The sequence below is a fragment of the Centruroides vittatus genome, unplaced genomic scaffold (assembly GCF_030686945.1).
Source record: "Centruroides vittatus isolate TY-2023 unplaced genomic scaffold, ASM3068694v2 contig_1074, whole genome shotgun sequence".
Classification (NCBI taxonomy): domain Eukaryota; kingdom Metazoa; phylum Arthropoda; class Arachnida; order Scorpiones; family Buthidae; genus Centruroides; species Centruroides vittatus.
In genome coordinates, this window is record NW_027120692.1 from 1472017 (window position 1) to 1490747 (window position 18731).

Sequence of the window (18731 nt, forward strand, 5' to 3'; positions counted from 1 at the left end):
GCATTTTGTACAAACAAAATAAATATATTGAAGAATATAAAAACATGAAAATTATACTTTAGAAGTAAATTTAGTATCAAAAACGTTCAATTCAGCACGACACAGTCCGACTGAAAATCGTTCTGATTACCGGCAATTCTGATTACCAGGGTTCCGATTAACGAGTCTCTACTGTATTTTTATTTATTTAATTTCAAATATATGCTCTCAACCTCATTAGTAGTGTCTTGCCCCTGTACGTCATATGTATTCTGTTAGCAATTGAGTCATGTCAGTCATCTAACCCCTTTCAGGGGAAAATTTTTTTAATTGAAACAACATGACTTCCAGTTTGCACTGGAAGTTCATATATGGTTAATCTGAGCCTCCTACCCCTAAGCTTTTCATATCTGGTCTTGGCTTTCATCTACCTAACTTTGTTTTATTAAAAATTTAATAATAGATTTTCTATTGAATTTCTGATGATTTGTATTTAGTATTTCACTTAAATAAACTAACCATACAGAACTATAATAATCAAAATTTTAAAAATATTTTATCAAAATATGTTTGAAAACATTTATTAAAAATATTGAATGTAATATATTTCACATCAAAATAAAATTAAAGAGCCTAACATAGAACATAAATAATAAGAAATTGAGAAAATCTTTACAACATATAATAGCTCCTTATTATATTGCACGTGCACGGAGACAAACCAAATGGGTGATATATCAGATGGTGGTACCCCATATAACCAATGTATCTAATTATGATTGGCTAAAGTGCTTTTATATTTGAAAGACAAACAATTAACTCAATATATCCAAATGAGTGACATAATGAGAGGCTTTTTTTTACTGTGTAGAAATATGGTAGTATTTCTATGCAATAGAAAAACAAATGTAGTGCATCAATGTAAAAGATTGGTTCATTATTGCAATTATAATAAATTAGTCATTTAGTATTAGAGTGCATCTTAGTTATTAGAAGACAGAAAGTCAACACTTTTGTCAATCGAAGATTTTACAGAAAGGATTGTAGATGAACTAGAATTTAAGGCTTTGGGTTTACAAATTTTGTAATTTTTCAATTTGCATATCTACAAAAATTTCCACACACATCTCCAAGATGTGGATATTTTTCAAATGGGTTAGATTTACCTATGGTAGCAAACATGGTGGCACAACACAGGACGGATGTTCAGCGCCGCCATCCTGTTGACAATGAAGTTTGACAATGGCGTTTAGAATGTTAGTGGAATCATGCTCCACGTTCAAATGCTTATTTCTATAAAAATATAAATGGAGAACTCTGTGTATTTTGATTTATTCTAATATTAAGTTATACAAGCTTGTTCTTAAACAGAAAAGAATTTTGAAATTTCAATAAAACTTGAATTATATATATGTATTTATGATTTTTCTAAAACAATTCAATAATTAAATCAGAATTAAATTTAGGACATACTATGAAAATGTTTATCTAAAAGTTAAAGATTATAAAGAATTGTTGAATATGTAAAGAAATTTCATCTACTTTAATTCATTCTTTAAAAATACTGCTATTATTATTATTTTTAAAGAATGAATTAAAAATAGATATTAAACTTTGATTAAATATTAATAGGTATAGGATCATATACTATTTAATTTTTATTGAATAGTATGTGAACTTCTATAAATGTTTAATGCATATATAGAAAATACTGTGTATGTAAACACAAAATTTTTAAAATATAACAGTGGTATAAGACTAAAAAATTTCTTTTAGAATATTTAAAACTTTTCGTTCCTAACATCAATAATAATTATGGTACATTTAATCTAATATTATGTTACAACAAATTTTGTATTTATTTTATAGAAAATTTATAGTTTTGCACATCATTTATCCATTTAATAGTGTTTCAAGTCAAATTAATTTTTCAAGCAATTATTATTTTATTTTACTTTTTTTATACTTTACATTCAATTATTTAAAAATGTGCAGATATTAAAATATAATTGTATAATTTGAAAATATATCAAATTATTAAATTATACACAAATTTACTTTTCCATCCTAAAAAATTTTAATGCATTTTAGGCAGCAAAATTTTAATCTTGAAAAAAAAAAAAAGCACAAACTTTATTAATTGAATATTTTATATTAAGAATGTTGCTATAAAAATTTTATAGCGATACAATTAGCAGCTATAAAACTCTATTAAAATATTAATACGATTAGTAGCTCTGTACCTTTTGAAATATTTAACTCACTATAAACAAAACTGGTCATTTTTTTAATTTATTTTTATTTAATGAAAAGTAGAACGAAAGCTCCATTTGAATATTGTTCACTTTTATTATTACTAGTGGTATTCTATGATTGCTCAAGTTTTTCAATATCATTCTAGCATTTCTTGAAATTTTTCTTTTGATAAGTTTTTGAATAAATTATATTTAAATAGTTTTCGAAGTAAAATAACAAAGTATTGCATGATTTCAGATCTCAGAATGGAATTTTAATTTTAGTGGATTAGAGATAAAACTTATAAAACCTGGTTCATACTGTTATGGCGGATTTTAAAATCAGAATTAAAGTAGAATTTTCTTAAAAATGAACATTTAAACATTTTAAATCTAAATTCAACCCTGAAAAATAAAATTTTACTGAATTACAGACTATTTTTTTATTAGTGATATAGCAGCACAAAATATTAAACGAGCTTATATAATTTTTGCTCAAAAAAAAAAAAAAAAAAAAAAGAAAATAGTTTTAGATCTTATGTTCAAAATTTTAATATGATAACATGCTTCTGTGCTCAATTTGCTCATGAGTATATTATTAAATTTATTTATATGCAAAATATATTACATGATTAGTGGATTTTACTTTATTCCTTGCATCATAAATTTAAGGAGAGTAATATATTAATACAGTTCTTTCGTAGATAAACTCTATAGAATCGTCATATCAGTTTTCATTAGCCAAATGATATAGGAGACATTTATAAATAAGTATGTTATACGTAAGAATATGAATGTTAAATTTATTTTTCTTTAGAAATGAATCTGTTTTTAAAAAAATATAAATTCTAGTTTTTTAATTTGTATATAGAATATTAAAAAACATGATAATTTCCATCAGTATTAATAAAAGAATAAAGCTTCCATAAAATTGCACAGTACTTATACAGTAACATTAGATGGAAATAAATACAAGTAAATAAGTGTTTCTTAAACTGAGAAATTCGATTGTTTGAGTATTTTTTCATCTCATTGTTGATTAAATTTCCTCTTTGGCCTTAGTCCCGCTTAACGGCGGGGTCGGCACATCATTGTTGATTAAATAATATCAATATATTCTGTACAGTTGAATATTTATTGTAAAATAATGCATATTGTGTTAAAATTCCAAAACAAGCCAATATTGAAACTTTGTCATTGCTCTTATTTTCATAACTGTTAATATTATTATGTAACTTTTCAAAGAAAAACAGCTACCATAATTGATATTTGGAAGATTATTATGTAATTTTTAAATATTTGACTGTTTTAAAAATAATATGAAATATTTATTATTAAAAAATTACACAGGGTGACTTGAAGTCATTTTATTATTAAATAAATTTGATTAAAAATATGAAAAAATTTAATATTAAAAATATATGAGTAAAATATACGTATATTAAAAATTAAAAGTATTTTTTTAATATTTAATAAATAAGAATTGAAATATAACATATAATAGTGATTAAATTTTTTAAAGAATCCTGTGCATTATCTTCCATTATTGTATAAAAATTTATAGTATTTAATATTAAAGAAATGTAAAATAGTTAAATTTTCAAATATTGTTGTAATTAAGTTTGTCAAAGAATGAAGTATTAACTAAAATACTATAGAATTTATTATTATTATATGTTATCTGTGATTTATGGATCTGTTGATCAGCAAGTTGTTTATTGTTTATTCCTCTTGGAGATAAAATGCTTGTTGAACATTGTCATGGTATAATTATAATTATCATTGAATTTCATACTTTACGCTTACACAGAAAGCTTATATCAGATATAAATTTTAGGTAAATCTTGCAAATAATAGTTGCTCTATTTATAGTTACTATAATGTGATATCTTAACAAAATGAAGAGTTGATTATTAAAGTAGTAATAATAATAATAATAATAATAATGTGATGTTGTTGCCTATTTTGATAGAATAGCTATAAAATATTTTGTGAATTAATGTGCTCAAATGACATTTATAGAATAAAATGCTTTTTTCACAGTTTAAATTATTTTATATAGAGAACAGAGTTTTAAATTTTTACAGTTGTTAAATATGGAAAAAATAAATATATATTTCTAGAAGAGCATGCTTAAAATATATATTGTGATATACATTATTAATATAAATATTTTATTAATATGTAAAACTAGGGAAGTAGATAACTTTTCTAAACCTTAACAGTTTACATGATAACAATTATACATGAATTGTTCATCAAGTTTCAATTTCCTTGATATTATATGAAGTGTAATGCATTAATTACTAGTGCTTGTATGTATACCAAATAAAGGTTAGCTTTTGAAATGAAAATGTGGTTCTTGTTTGAAAATTTTTACTCAAATTACAATGTTTTGAAGATGATAAAAACCTAACAATTAATGAAATCTGTATATTGACTTCTTTGAGCTTCTTTGTAATAAAGTCAAATTGTTTAATTTAGCATTTCCCGACAGATTTATTGTCTTTGCAATCATCACACTGGAACAGTCGAGACGAGAAAAATTTTTGTACGACTGTTAAAGATTTAACAATTAAAAATTAGCAGTTTACAAGATACAGTATCTTATAATTTGCATTCAAAACAAATGAATTTTGGATCTTTAAACATCTATTTGAATGCAGTTGTTCAAGCATCATCCAAACAATGCTTATTGCTAGGCAATAACGTTCAGACAGCTAAAACAGGCTTTTAAAAGCCCAAACTTTTTTGTTTTAAATGTAGTTCTATCAATAAAATATCTTTTTATTATTATTATTATTATTTTATTGTTAAGTCATTTATATTTAATATTTTTATTATAGTCTAATTAAAGATGTATAAACATTTTTTTCTTTTTTTTTATCTGACTGGTTTAATATGATGATACTGAATGTGGGAATAAATTGTCTTAAAAATTCTAAATAAAATAAGTTTATGTTTGATTCTTGATGAAATTCTGCATTTCTTTTATTTAACCATATAATTATATATTTTAAAATAAAGATTAATGTATTTATTTTTGTGAAATGATGAATTACAAATGGCAATTCCAATTTTTGATGAATTTCATTAAAACTTGAATTATTATAGGCTTTTGGATGTAATGTATTTTTAAAAATGCTGTAAATTCAATTCCAGTTCCATAGATAGGGAATTTTATAATTTAAGTTTTGCCTTTTTTTTTATACTGATTACATTTACAATACATAAACTTTATATGAAATGTGACAATAGATTAAACAGGAAACAGACAATAGAAATTAATTATCACAAATGATTTTGCTATTAACAAAACCAAAACTGTTAGAATCATTGCAGAACTCAATTATTTTTTGGCTGAAAACGTACAAAAGTGTAAATATGATGTACAAAAAATGATTTAGGAGTATCAAATTATTAAACACCAAAAGCATAAGTTTTTTAAAAGTTGTATTCTTTATATATATAGATTAATATAAACTTTAACTTAAAGCTTATAAAAGTTTAATATATTGCTTTAAATGGTTTATTTATACCATTTAAAGTACTTTGTTAACTTCAAAACACATTTTTACATTATATTAAGTCTCTTATTTTTATATTGTGTGTATATTTGAGAACTTCTAAAAATATACTTTAATGGCGTATCTGTTATAGATTGACAATAATAATTTCAGGCACAAATACGAGATAGAAAATTTAATAATTGTAACTTGAAAAAATATATAAATAATAGACATTTATCACAGGTCTGTTAGTAAAAACAAAAAATTAGGAATAAAATTGATGACATTTAAACATTGTTTTGAAGTACAAAAAAGAAAATTGATGTTATCAGATTTGACTAGTTTTATATAAAAGTGGATGGCATTTATTTTGAAAGATATCATAAACTTATTTTAATTTTTATTGGAAAAATTTTATTTCTTTCTTAATTTGTAGATTTAACTTTGTATAAAAATAAAACATTGTTATAGTGATTAATGCTTTTATGTACAGTTAACTATTTATTGGTCATCTTGGCTCCGAGCACACGCCGTCTTTGCATGCTTGACACAAATTGCTGTTATGCGGAGTCCTAGGTTTGCCTGGTCGTCTGTTTCTGTTGATAGGAGGTTGTTTGACACCATATAGTTTCTGACCTACTTTGAAATACAAATTTCTCAACACCTATAAACAAAATAAAAAAATTTTTATTTTATTTATTTTTAATGGAATTGAAAAAATAATGGAAGTTGATTTTATATAGAAACTTCTAGTTTAATATTTTCAAAATTTTAAAGTGCATTTAGCAATTTTTTTTTACATAAAAAATGATTAAAGGAAATGAACACAAGAGAAGTCTCTCTCAATATTTAGTGATTATTATTTTAAAAAACTCATAAGAAATTGATAGAGATTAAGTTCTTTAAACTTTAATAATAATGTTAAAGAAGGTGTAAATGTATGACTTTATCTGTAAGTCTGCATCATATGTACTGTACTTAACTATCAAGAAATTGTACATCTATGACTTATTTTAAATAATAAGCTGAAAAAAAGAAATATTTCATAAATATTCTTGAGTTGAAGAAATAGTTATGAATAAATATCACATTAAAAAATTACTTTGTAGCAATAAAATTTTAAACTTTAAATTTATGTATAATACACGAAATTCCTGTATTTGTTTGTATTTAAGAATATTATTATTCATTATCGGTTCAGCACATAAAACACACTAAAAATTCAAGATGAGTAGGTTAAATAACGATGCCCCATTTAGCATACGGAGCCATATTTTTAGTGTTGCATTGTTCATCTCTAGCATAAATGTTAGTCGTCACGTTTTATAGACATTATTTTTACATTAGGAGAGAGTAAATAATATGTTCATTTAAACGAGGAAGCTGAAAACGAAAGCTTAAAGCAAAACGACCTTAAACTATGACATCATCGTAAATATTATAAAATCCTGGAAAATAGCCAAGTTTAATAAAGTTGTTTGAATACTTTTATATAGATTTCTTATTATGTACTTTTTTCCTTTACCTTGTTTACTTCTTCCGGATACCACATAGCTGTCTCGTATTTGCCAGTATTACATTTATCACAGATTTGTCCATATAATTTGAAAGCTTGAATCCTTGCTTCATGTCGTTATAGAAATAAACCAAAAGGCCACCCTTCCTTTCATCGATGTCCAACCATGACCACAGCTCTGTTATAAATAAATAAATATATAAATTGCACATTAAATTATTTTTATTTACTATATTCTAAAATTATATAACAACAGTTTTCTAAGAAAATAGGTGGACTATTGCTTGACATAACTAGTTATGGACATTTATTTATACTCTTTTTTTTCCTGTTTTTGTACTTCGAATCCTACAAGGTCATTTTTGATGATGTAAAATTTCCATGAAGTAATAAATAATGACCATTCATTTTTACTTGTTTCGCGTGTAAAATCGATGTTTACATGTTTTAACGTACTTTGATTTAAATTAAGTCGGGATTTCGCATAATGAATAAATAAATAAATTCCTATATTTTATTTAATTGTGCCAGCAACGGTCACAAAAATATTGTTCGATAACAATTAAAATAAAACGAAGGATGATCATTTTTTGAAATAGTTAAGCGAATTTATCTGAATATTACTGTTAAAAATTAATTTAAAAGACAAATTTTGTAAATTACGAAATAAAATTGTATGTTTGTTTAATTTATGTACCCATCCAGAGAAATACTTTAGCAAAAATACAAAAGTTCAATGTACAAATTCTCGAGTTTGATTGTAATTCGCATTCCAAATTACATATATTTTCTGGTTAATTTAATCTATTGCGCTTAAATACGGCCATTTCCCTATTTCTAAAGTTATTTGTATTAGCAAATAGCATCATTTAGTATTATTATTATTATTTGATTTTTTTTTCAATATAATTCGAATTCTCGAAATAGAGTAGTTTGCGTGTTTATATTCATTAAAATATTTTGAAATTACAAGAACTGTGTAAAAAAGTACAAAAGATCACATTACTTGGCTGTTGTTCGGAATACATTCTGCGTATCGAATTGCGAATTATTGATGGATAAATCGATGTTTTTGCATATTTATCCTTGATGGTAATCACGTCTTTCAGGCAAAAATATGTAATTTAATGGAAACGATGTATGCATAAAAGATGTTCCTTAATGTGCTGCTTAAAAAAAAAAAAAAAATTACTTTTCGTAAAGTGCTATTTATATAATCTTGGCGAAACATAATTGTCACGCTCGTCATAAAACGAATATATGTTAAGCAGCATTAATCCAATATTTTGCCTTACACAAGGAGACTAAGAAAACTGTACGGTACCTTATAATCAGATGAGTCAACAGGCTTTTACAAAATATATATATAAACATTAGAATTAGCATTATTAAAGCGATCAATTTTATTCAAATGGGCTTTTACTCCAGTCTTTAATTAAATGCATTGAGTAAAAATTAAATAATGTTAAAATTTGTTCTCTTCTCCAGTTATTTAACATGCTGAGAATGCAAAAAATTTTCCCTTTCCAAGAAATAATAATAATAATTATCTAAGAATAGACATATGCAAGGTCGCGTTTCTATTTAAAATTCTGTTTTCAAAAATCTACGTGAAAAATTGAGGAAAAAATCTCACTCTAAGTAGGGATGATGTTTATAGTTATAAATGTAATACATGTGGCTTAATCATGGTTCGTCAGGAACCAGTTTTCAGGTTACGTGTCTTAAACAGAGCTTCAAATTAATGGAGATTCGAACCGCAAAGTTCTGTAATATCTTACGATTTATAAACCAATAATTATCCTATGATTCAACCTAATAATTTCCAACTCTCGATAATTTATTCGACGAAATAAATACGAAATAAAAGTGGTTTATTTATTAATATTTATATATTTTATAGCCTATTTAAAAAATAGGTTATGTCACCTGCTAGCGTGTTATATAATATTCTTGTTGTTATGATTTTACATATGTAAACCCACATAAAAATTTATACCTGATACTAGCGATTTAAAAATATTTATGAATATGTAAACAAAATAATTTGTTTTTTAATAAACAAAATGTATAGAAATATAAATATTTGATTCGTTTGTTGTTTTAAAAAATCAAAAAATATTTTTCAATTATATTTTATCTCTAGTTAAATGGATACATTTTATCTTATCGGGTTAACTTATGTGTATAAAAAAAATAACATATATTTAAATAAATATAGTTTAAAAATTTTATTACTACTTGAATTGTTTAAATGAAGAGTTTACACTTAAACTAAGTCTAAACGAAGAGTTTAGACTAAGTCTAAACTAAGAGCTAAGTAAGAAAACGCTTATTATTAAATTTTGAGTGGATATAAAAGTAAGATGTACAGTGAATACTGTATATTCTATTCCAAATTTGTGTAGCATGATATAAACTAAAATATATTGGAGGACAATTTACCAGTACAGAAATATTGGGGGATAAATACATCCCTTCCGTTCTATATACATCCAGGCACATACTGTGTTTTTATATCTAACATATTTAGAATGTTTATTACATTTATTTTCAGCTACTAATTGTTTTTGAAATTACTAATTTATGTAATTATTTGATAAATTTTAGATGTTTTTTTTTCTTAATAATTCAGTCTGAATTTGTATATTTTGTTAGCAAAATTTGAACTGAGTAAATCACTTAAGACTGTATTATTGACATCTGTTCTTACACTAGAATAGTTTCAAACCCTCTCTTTCTCTTTCTAACTATTTATTTTTAATTACATGAAAGAATTATAGGCAATTTCAAGATTTTTAGGTTAGTGTTACCTATGGTTCCAAGATGGCGGCTCGATTCCAGCAAATAGAAGAAGGGAAACAGTGGGGACGCACGTTCTAACCTAACTTAGCCTATTCTAATAAATTACTGTAATTATTACCAACAAAATTATTAGAATAGGTTAGGTTAGGTTAGAACGTACGTCTCCACTGTTTCCGTGCTGGAATCAGACGAGCCGCCATCTTGGAACCATAGGTAACATAAACCGATTTTTATTGTACTGTGTTATAATTGTTTACGGATTCTCCAGCAGTTTTTTCGATTTTAATTTCGTTTCCGATATTTTACAGGAACAAGTTTTTACTCCAGCAACCTTGCTCTTGAAATACGTTAGAAATCCAAAAAAAGATTTCTAAAGTATTTTCTGGGTTTTTAATTTTTAGAATTGATTGAATTATGTTCTAAGGTAGTTGGAAATTTAAGGATTGATTGTAATTTCGACCTTGTAATATCTAGTTTTTTTGGAAAGATTCTCTATCTTTAGTATACAGGTTTTGAATTTTGATTTCAAAGATTATGAAAGCGTTATCGAAGATTATAGAATTTTTATAAAATTTCATATATATATTTTATTATTTATCATACTTACTTCGCAACAGAATCTTACTTTCGCCGAATCAACGAACTTATACCATCCTCGAGGAGGAATATCCGATTCTCTCATACAGGAAATGTGCCAAACTTCAGGATACTGAGAGAACCATTGATAAAATTCCATATGCCATATCTGTTCCATTCCGCTGTATCAGAGAGGAGGAATAAATTCAATATTATTTTCCTTATATTTTATATGTAATATATATTTTATTACTGATAAAATACAACAGAATGAAAGGAAGTCTTTCATAATAAAAATAAATTGTATACGTATCGTTAAATATTTTAAAAAAAAAAAAAAAAAATTAAAAGATAATTTTCCTTTCAACTGAAGTATTATATATATATATATATATATACAACATACTTTAATTAGGATAAATTTTCGATAAAAACGGCAGATAAAATCGTGTTCAAGGTTATAAAAATGACAATTTTACCCGACATTATTGTGCATTGGTAGGTACTTTCATCCTTCCTTTTAAACTCGCAAATTAGTTTAAAATAGGAAATACGAATCGAAATTAAAAGTAAAACAATCAATTAAGCTATTGATTATGCCGTTGCGTCATCGTTTGTTTCATAAGCTGCAGGAAATTTAAGTAATTACATGACTCCATTACTTTAAAATCATGTTAAATCGATAAATTAAATATTTCCTGCAAGAAATTCGTGTTTTTTGAGGCTCGGATCAGATTTAGGTCTCTCTTATTTTGAAAACTGGGAGATAATTAACCTTAAAATACGATGGCGATCGCCGTCAACAAGGAATTGCAACATAACTCACCAGCGAAGGACCTTAATGATATTTTAATTAAGAGAGTAACCTATTCTCTCGATGATAACTCGTACTTGAAAATGATTTTATGGCTACTTTAACGTGAAGGACACGAGAAAGATAGATTATTATTTAACTTACTTAAGTATGAATTTGAGTTTGGTCCCCAATGGGATAGGTAACTGAGGAGAAAGATCAATAACAATAAGCTTTTCATTGATACTAAAGAACAGGTAATAAACTTCCAGAAACGGATATTTTTAATAGAACTTAGAGTCAAAAATTATATATTTTATGTTCTACACAATGCAATATAATATGTCAAATATAGCAATTCATTTATGCTTAGTATATATCCGGTAAAGTTAACATGATATTGTTTTAGGAAGCTCACTCCAGACCAAATAGTCGAAATTACTATTTACAGCTTTTATTTAATTAAAATTACTCACAACAATTGTTTCCACATCTGAAAAGTAACCACTGCAGTCGGATAATGAACTGTAGATTCATTTATCTGCACTGGAATAGTAGAAATGTATCCCATAGGGTAAGGGAGGGACGGGTGCACGATTTCACTCGTAACCATGTTGAACAACGTATATTTTTTCATAAATCTAGGAGGTATATTAAATCGATTAATATGTTGCTCCGTCGTCAGTTTGACAATAGTGGTTAGTCCTGTAAAAAATATATATATAAATATAAATCCATTGCCATTATATTGTATAGTATAACATTCTATACGAGATAACTTACCGGACTTGACAGAAGTCATTTCAACCGTATAGTCAATACTGTTTTTAAAAAAATCCTAAAGAAAAAAAATGAAATGTTTGATTTACATACCTTTTATAGAAAATTCCGAAAGTCAATGGCGATATCGTTTCTGTAAACAGAAAAGTTTTTAAAACAGAAATTATCGCTTCTCCGAACTGTTTCACTTCCACCAACTGTCTATAGAAGTGGTATTATAGCTTTTTCATTTTCCTTCTCTCATTGGTTGTGACGTCACTGAACTATAGTAAAACCTCAAATACTATACCTTCTTACTTTGTTTAGTTAATTTTAAAATCTATTCGCATCCATTGATACGTGTCTACGTTATAAACGTTTATTATGAGTATAAAGATAAGGATAAATTAGTTTATTAGAATATTTATGTGTGCTCGATAAACATAAGCAAAATTAAACGTATCTTCCTCTCGAAATAAATTTTCTACTCAAAGTAAATAAATGTTTTGTTTTTCTTTTCAGTATTCTGTTATACTCTATATCTCCTGAATCACATTAATTCTGCGGTCTACTGATGATCCACAAATTGCCCATTGAGTTAGTGATATTGTATGCCGAATTTACATGAGAAACTTTTCTTTATTTATAAGGATATTATTAATTTTGGACTTTATATTCGGATATTTACAAGTATGGCAAGCTATTTGACGATTAGTTTCGATTCTAGTTTTGACCTGTATACTTGTTTTGCATTATAACTTTTGACATTGATTAGCGAATGTTATGAAATGCACTAGATCTGTGATTAATTTTCTGTAAGTTCTGTTGTCATTTATCAATTGAGATGAGAAAAAACAAACTATACTTCTAGAAATCTAAATCCTGTAAGCTTCACTAATAAATTTCTTTACGCTTTTACATCTATTTATTAATAAAATTAAAAAATTGTTGGAGATTTTCTGATGCTTTTATTACCATTTTCTTCCATAAAGATCCATTCTCTCTCTCTCTCTTTCTCTCTCTTTTTTTTACAACTTATACAGATCAGTTTTTGACACTTGTAAAACATTTATAAATTTAATTGTGTATTTATGTATGTATATGTATAATTTATATATAAAACAAGTTGTATTCCATTAGGAAAATATTACTGATAACCTCTAACAACACTAAAATATAACTGGAGAATAGGTGTAATAAAGAACACGCAATAGTTGTATAATTACTTGTTTCATACTGATCCGAGAGGAAAGTAGTACAGTAGTACCTATTTAATGAATAAAAAAAAATCTATTTTTTAATTAATAATAATAAACTTTATGTTTTAATAATGGATTCAGTTTGTAATTGATTTATAATGGTATTTTCTTTTTTCAATAAACAACTTTTTATGATGCTTTCAGTTTTAGAGCAGTTCTATAAAACGTTTAAGCTCAATAAAGCAGTTTTTAAGATGTGCCGCCTCTTGTGACAGGTTGAAATTTAAATGTGTATCTTAATGTTAAAGGTAAGAATAATTTTTCAGTTGTAAAAAGAAGTTTTAAATGTGGTTTTTACTTAAAACAGTTTCACTTAAAGATCCTTTTGATCTTTAAATTAAATTATTTTAAGTAAAAATCATGTAGAATTATAGCTGATTACAGGATCATGTTTTTTAATTTATAATATATTTTTTAAAAATAAGTTTTAGTTTAATTTCTGAAAATAACTCGTGCTGCTATCTGGCGTGAAAATATATCATTAACATTTATATTTATAGTATTTATATTTAAAATTTTAATTCTTATCAGAAAGACTTTATCTATAGATAATTAACGTGCTACTAGAAGTGTTTATAATATACTTTATTTAAGAAAAATGTTATAAAATTTTTGATTATATAATTTATTTTGATATTTTGATTATATTCATCATTACCGAATAAAGGACGTTCTTCTATACTTGATATGCTTAAAAAAACAATAAATATTCAGCTAAGTAGCGTGTAAAACAGTATTTTTTATAACATTATTTACATTTTCCGCGATTTTTATCGCAATTTCGTATTGTTTCTGTTACTCTAATATTTCCATCGTTCGTATTTAAATTCAACTGATGAATTGGATTCAAGTATGAATAATTTGAGATTTTATGGAATTTTTTAAAAGATATTTTTACTATTCTGATGTCAGTTTGGTGCATTTCTGCATCATTACAATAATAAAAAATTTCAGAATAATAATAAATAACAGCTGCATTATGTCTATCAAACTGGAGCTTGTCTTTATAATTGTAATAATTTCTCTAAGTGATTAATTTAAACGTGGTTTATTTTTTATAAGAAATGTACTTTATGTTGGATTCTATAGTAGTTAATTTTCAATGTTGTTCACGTTTTGTACAAGGCTTCTTACAGTTCGTATTTAAAACAAGTAATAATAATGTTGGATTTTAGTAGCTATTTTACATCATTTTGTCAATAAAACCGAAAAAAAAAAATGTTTAATTTATGAGTCGAATTTTGTTGTAGATTTTTAGACATTTTTAACATAATCCTTATTATAAAAACTATTCGTCACGTTCTAAATGTCGTTGGATATCGACATTAATATAAATAAACGTTTGTTATAACTAAATTCCTTCATATATAAAATCAAAACAATATCCTTTATAAAATGTAAAAATGACACATGAATAAAATATTTATAAGCTGATATATAATTATTTATTTATTTAAAAGTCAATTTACTTTGTCTAGTAAGCATATATAATTGAAAATAGAACAGTCAACTCATCTGAATTGTTCTATACAGAAATATATCTGCAACAGCATTTTTCTACAGTCATCGACACTTTTATACATAAATAAATTACAACTGGATTTATATGTTCTAATTTTCAAACATCCCTCTTAACATAATTAAGTCGATGAAAGTTTTTAACATTGTTGTTATATTTTAAAGAATTAATGGAGACGTCGTTTATATTTAATGAATTAGTTTTAAAAGTCAGATAATATAATAAAATTTCAACTTTATATCTGACTTTGGTTCATTTTATTGGGTTCATCAAATTTCCATTAAGAGCAAATTAAACGTTGTTTAGTTCTTAACTTTAAACTAAGTAATATTACTTCAGTTTGCTGATTATAATGACAAAACATCTGAAATACTATTATTCAGAAATACATTTACAAATTAAAACGTTTATTGTATAATTGTAAAATAATGAATTTACATTAAATGAATCGATAGAACGACTGCATGTAAGAAGTCGTTGCGAGGCGAGAAGTGAATTTAAATGAAAAATACTATATTTATAAATTTTGTGTAAGATTTTTATAGGGAAAACTGGTTTTTATTTCAGTTTATTTAAGTGAAAATAGACGAATTCTTCTACAAAATGGCCGCAGAGTAAGACACCAGTCTATTGCTGCACAAGACATAGTTCGAATCCGATCCGGATCTTCATAAATATTAAGAGTCGGGATGATGCTTCTTATTCCTCCTCTATTCTTCTAGAATGAGTGAAAATTAGCCTCACATACATTTGTCTTAGTATGCTAAGAGATGCATAACAAACGATAACAATGAAATATTTTTAGTTTTATACTAATTACACTATTATGAAAATATAACATGCTGATTTAATCTGTAATAATATAACATTCTAAGTAAAATGTAGTTATAAACGTACATCAAAATTAATTATTTTTCACTTATATGCACATCAGGTTATTTAGAAATTTTACGAATTTATCATTTAATAACGGGACAAATGTTTCAATTACAATTTTTTATCTTGTTGATAATTGCTTAGTTCTATATATATATATATCGTTTTACCGGCCTATAACACGCATTATATACAAATACACTGCATCTAAATCCTGTATTATACTGTAGATGAGAGACCAAACTCAGAAGGCAATTGATTAGAGTTAGAGCGAGTTGCATTATATACTTATATATATATATATATTGCATTATTTAATAACTGAGCTAACTTTAAGACATATTTATATACTATTTAAATAAGAAATGCACGTAGGAAAAACCAAACTGCCTGTCCGGCATATGTATTGAATGGATGGATAACAACGAGACAACGAAAGCGACGATACATACACTAAATATGAAACTGTTCCTGAAAAATCATTATAAAATAGTTTTCAATAAATATATGATAAAGTATAGTAATTTTTCCATAATTTTTTTAACCCTTCTTTAAACTGGTCTATAGGCGCACTCATCTTATAGGCCTGCAAGTACTTTGTCATTGTCGTTAATATTTACAATATTTATAAACATTAATAATTTTTACTGTCATTTATTTAATTCATCATGATTTTTAAATTAAAATTTAAGTGTCAGGATATTGAAAAGCAGGATATTTATATACAACAAAAATTAATATTTGACCCATTTTAAAAATATGTATAATTCTGTATATCATGAATTAATAATAACTAATTTACTGTAATAATAATAAAAAAAATTTTTTAATTACATTAATTTTACATAAATTTCGTGTAGGATAATTAAAAAATTTGGTTATTGATCCACTTTCTTGACACTCGAACAGGAGATTAAAGGGACTGTTGGGAACTTTAGTAGTTTTCAATTATACTAGGATATAAAATTTAAGTAATAACGTAAGCTTAAAAGGAATAATTTTATTGAATTATGATAAAAACAATCTTCATTTTAAAAATATTCAAGTTTAAAAAACATTTTGATACTAGTTCAAAGTTAAAATTGTACGTGGAGCCATCTGTTAGGAGATGCTATCAAAAATAACTTTTATATTATTCGTTATTATAAAAAGGCAAAAAAAGCTTAAATTTGATGGTAGAGTTTCTTAGAATATTGAAACTGCCAATAACGAGTAAAATTTTCATTAAGTCCGACCCCTACTCTAGACCCTGTTCTATCTCCCCATCCCATTGAGTTCCGTACTTCAACATTTAATAACACCAATATCCCTTATTAATAATATCCAAGACATAATATTATGAAAAAATAATAATAAATAAAATAATTTTTATTTTTATTTTGAAGGCCATTAATTTATGAGGCCCCAGGCGCGCGCCTGTGCAGAAATTTGCCACTGATCTCAGGATGTTGTAAGGATTAAGAAACGAAATTTGGCACAATATCTTGTGTATAAGGGATATTGATGCTATTAAATTTTGATAGTTAAAGGTCGCGAAGATGGAGAGATAATGGGTGGTCACGTGTCATATCTGGAGAGGGGGTCGGACTTGACAAATATTTACTCGTTATTAGTATTTACGATTCTTTATAAAATTCATCACTACACTCAAAATTAAGCCTTTTCTCAATTTATAATAATTAATAATATATAACAATTCTCAATTATAACAAAATCTCATAACAGATGGCGCCATCTACAATTTTCTTTATTATAATTAATTAATAATATAAAAGTTATTTTTAAAATAAAATCTCATTACAGTCCAGAAAGTTACACAACTCGTTGCTAGATTTTTTTTTTTTTTACTTTTACTTTTTTGCGTTCAGGGGACTCAACACGTCGATATTTGTAAAAGAAAAACCCCAAAGGGTAAAATTCGACACGATTACAATACTGTACTTTTCCTTGTTATGTTATAACAGCCAGGGAAATCAGATTATATGACAGGAAGAAACATCTCTTCTTTAAATAAATTCTAGCTTGTTCAAAGTCTATAACACGTAATTCAGTATTATACGCATTAAAATTTCATTACAGAAGTGCTTTTATTCTTAACTATCGGAAAATGCTCTAAAAATTTATAGTTACGTTTAATCATTTCAAGCATTTCTTAATAATCTCTGTGAGGAAAGAACTAACGTTGGCGACCATAAAACAATTTCAAGCATTCGCATTATAAAATTGATAATATGAAAATCCTAAATGAATTTTGAAGCGTTATCTGTGAAGTACATAATAATAATAATAATAATAATTTAAAAACTAAATTATGAGCCCCTAAATAAATATCAAATTACCGTATTAGCCAGCGTATTTTAAGATAGTATTTTTCAGTTATATAAAATCCATTACATTCTCTGAATGGATTTATTATTTTATGGTTAGATATCATTATGAACTTTCAATTTAAAAAGATGTTAAATATATAAATGTAAAAATTTAAATGGTTACGATAAGTAGCTGTTTGACTGTTTTATTACACTAGGAATAATACAGAAAACTCTTATAAATGAAGATATTCTTATAGTAATTAAGTCCAAGAATATTTTACTGAAAATGTTTATATATTTTTATAGATATTAATAGCTATGTACTAAATTTATTCCTGAAAAACGTAGCCATTTGTAGCCAATCGAATTAACAAACAAAATGTATTTATTGATGAATGTGTAATTTTTTCTTCATGAATGCTTATTTAAAAATATTTTTGCAGTTCGAAAATATTTATAATCAAATTACATGATTGTTTAAGTGATAACATATTAAAAAAAATTATTATTTTAAAAACTTGCTAACAAAGGAAAACCTAAGCATAAAGATCAGTTAAAAAGAACTTATAGTGTTTAATTAATCGCTTGTTTACA

The 18731-nt window shown here is 25.4% G+C and overlaps 1 pseudogene; it reads right to left on the minus strand.

The window, feature by feature from the left end:
• Positions 1–5900: 5900 nt before the first annotated feature.
• On the minus strand, positions 5901–12424 carry LOC136973386 (receptor-transporting protein 3-like; annotated as a pseudogene).
• Positions 12425–18731: the final 6307 nt, after the last annotated feature.